Source organism: Triticum aestivum, chromosome 4A (assembly GCF_018294505.1).
Source record: "Triticum aestivum cultivar Chinese Spring chromosome 4A, IWGSC CS RefSeq v2.1, whole genome shotgun sequence".
NCBI classification, from domain to species: Eukaryota; Viridiplantae; Streptophyta; class Magnoliopsida; order Poales; family Poaceae; genus Triticum; species Triticum aestivum.
In genome coordinates, this window is record NC_057803.1 from 660,103,072 (window position 1) to 660,105,607 (window position 2,536).

A 2,536-nucleotide genomic window follows, 5' to 3' on the forward strand; every position below is an offset into this window, starting at 1 on the left:
GCTGACCAAGGCTGTAAGCTGTAACTTGTAACTAACCTCCTAGGAGGATTGTATCAAAACTCCACCTTTTCAATGCAATGAAATGCAAAAGCCCTTTGCATTTTCTCGAAAAAAATAATTCAAGAAAAAAGCCTGATTCTGTATTCAACACTGTGAACTTCTAACCCCAGCTCATCATATCACTATTTTTTACTGCACTTCCGGGCAGCCTAGATTATATGTGGTACAGGCATATGCTATTCATATGGTCGTACCATTCAGCTAACAAAATGAATTAAGTCATCTTGGAGATTTATTCCACCAAGCACAAATATTGTATCATGAATCAGACAACAAACTTTTATTTGATTAGGAGTCTACCTCTAGAAATAGTAGCACATGAGGACATGACTTCCTATGCCACATCTGAAGAAATTGAGTTGTTGTGACAGTACCTGTTGAGCATGCGCACACACTGCAGAGGCATCAAAACCGGGCCAAATCAAACTAAGCTCATGAAAGAAGCGCTTCTTAACATCGACTAAAACAAGAGGGACAAAAAGCTATAATTAAAACATTTAAATTTGAACCACTATGAACAAGAACTATTTGTTTGGCCCATCATACTTCTCACTGCACACTATCAGTGTAGAGAAACCTGGCAGAGCCACAATTAGTCACTATAGGAAGCAGCTTGCCTACCAATGGCTCTTGACATTAACATGCCATGGCAGTAACTCTCGTATGCAAATATATGCAATGCAACACTGCAATGCTACACCATCAGCTTCCAATATGTTCTCCAGGATTACCAATTTTTCAGAAGAAAAAGGACCGAAACAGGGGCATGTATCGCTGATTAGCTGAAACATAATGCAAAATACATAAAAAAACAGAGAAAGTAGTTGGTTTAATGCCTTCAGTTATACAGTTTCAGTTTTGGTCATTTTCTTTCTCTACTGTAGATCTTTTCTAAATTATATATATGTGTGTCTGCTACTCCTAAGATAGTTGTTAAATCTGATATGCTGTTTCTAGAATATGTGGATGACCGAACCATGTCAATATTTGGCCTCCTGTATGCTACCTTCTATTTCTAACCATAGAACACTGAGGTACCTTTGGAAAGCTAGCGACGGCCTCTACAACTTTCAAGAACCTAAACTGATAACTACTGATAAGCATATAGTGAGAATTTGGTATCCTAATACAGTGAGTTCCATTCTTCTCTAAATAGTGTTGACCTCATTTTTTTGTGGGTGGCATTGACTAATTTCTTATTTGTCAGATGATGATGACCTCATATCACTATTTCCCTTTTATGGAAATAACATGGTGAGCATTGAACCAGACTGTGAGTGAATCCTCACTAACCCCTAACTGAAAAAGTAATGACACTGGCATCTTTATTACTGAAAGTACAGTACATATAAGCTATATATACTTTCAGTTTTGCTAGTGGGAAAGGCTTGTTACACATCAGTATGCACAATAGTACATGCTTTAACCTGTCAAATATGTACTGTCATAAACAAAGAAAAAATGTATTTGACTTGCCATGGAACTGCTTGAAATTGAAGATATGGATGATGGTGCAGCACACAAATTAAATCAGCATCACATCTTAAACTGAGGTTTGCTTATGATCAGCCTGAAACTCGACTCGATAGGCTGAATACACACAATGAAACACAGGTTTCAGTGAGATTCTCAGATTCACACAGGAAGTGCTTAGTACATTAACTGAAAAAAGGATCAAAGTTGAACATGAACTGAGAAACATTCTCAAAGTTCAGACTGGGCAGGCTAGTCTGCTGCTGTTGAAAACTGCTAGTATAACCGTATATATCGCCGCAGACAGAGCAGGGGGACAGAAAAAATAACTAAAACAGGGGATTCCATCTAGTGATTAGCTTTCGAGGGGATAAATACCTCTGGTGTAGCCGCTGCAGGCGACGTTGGGCGGCTCGACCGATGTTCTTGTTCCTCCAGCGAATTCGGTGCTTCTTCCTCCGGCGAACTTGGTGGCAACATTGGACGCTTCGTGCAATTTTTGAAGGAACTTGATGAAGATCTGTTGCAACTGCAGCACTTCATACTTGTATCTCAGTTAATTATGTACCCATCTACTACATATGTATACCTGTCAATGCAAATTGTATTCAGATTAGCAGTGCGACAGTGCTACTTATCGATGTAATAGGCGCACTTGAGAAATTCAGGTTGATGTTTCAACTTCTTACCAGGCTATATTTTCCGCATGCAGACATAAGTGATTAAGCTCAGGGAAAACCATGGTAGTGGTATCTTGTTTGATGCTAGAACTCCCGTACCAGCACCATGGGGCAGTCCTGCAGATCATGTGGCAAGTGTCATGAAGGTTGTAAGGCGAGCGTGAAGCCACCAACAACCCCATGATTGAGCTGCAGAGAAGGGTGGACTCTGATTCTACAGCTCCCGCTTTGCTGATTGCTTCTTTCTGATTAAATTAGAAGATGGGAGAAGAGCACCATGGTCAGACCTTTAGATCGTATGGCATGTGCCGAGGAGGCCAGCT

General features: G+C 40.1%; 1 long non-coding RNA gene across 2 annotated transcripts in view; it reads right to left on the bottom strand.

The window, feature by feature from the left end:
* LOC123087930 (uncharacterized) overlaps positions 1-2,534 on the bottom strand; it is a 6,754-nt gene extending 4,220 nt beyond the window's left edge. The window contains exons 1-4 of one of the 2 annotated variants that reach the window (XR_006441600.1): positions 2,501-2,534; positions 2,223-2,330; positions 1,912-2,122; positions 361-454 (exon numbers count right to left, since the gene is read on the bottom strand). This is a non-coding gene — a long non-coding RNA (uncharacterized lncRNA). The other variant, XR_006441599.1, reaches the window with a different exon arrangement.
* Between the last annotated feature and the right edge of the window lie 2 nt (positions 2,535-2,536).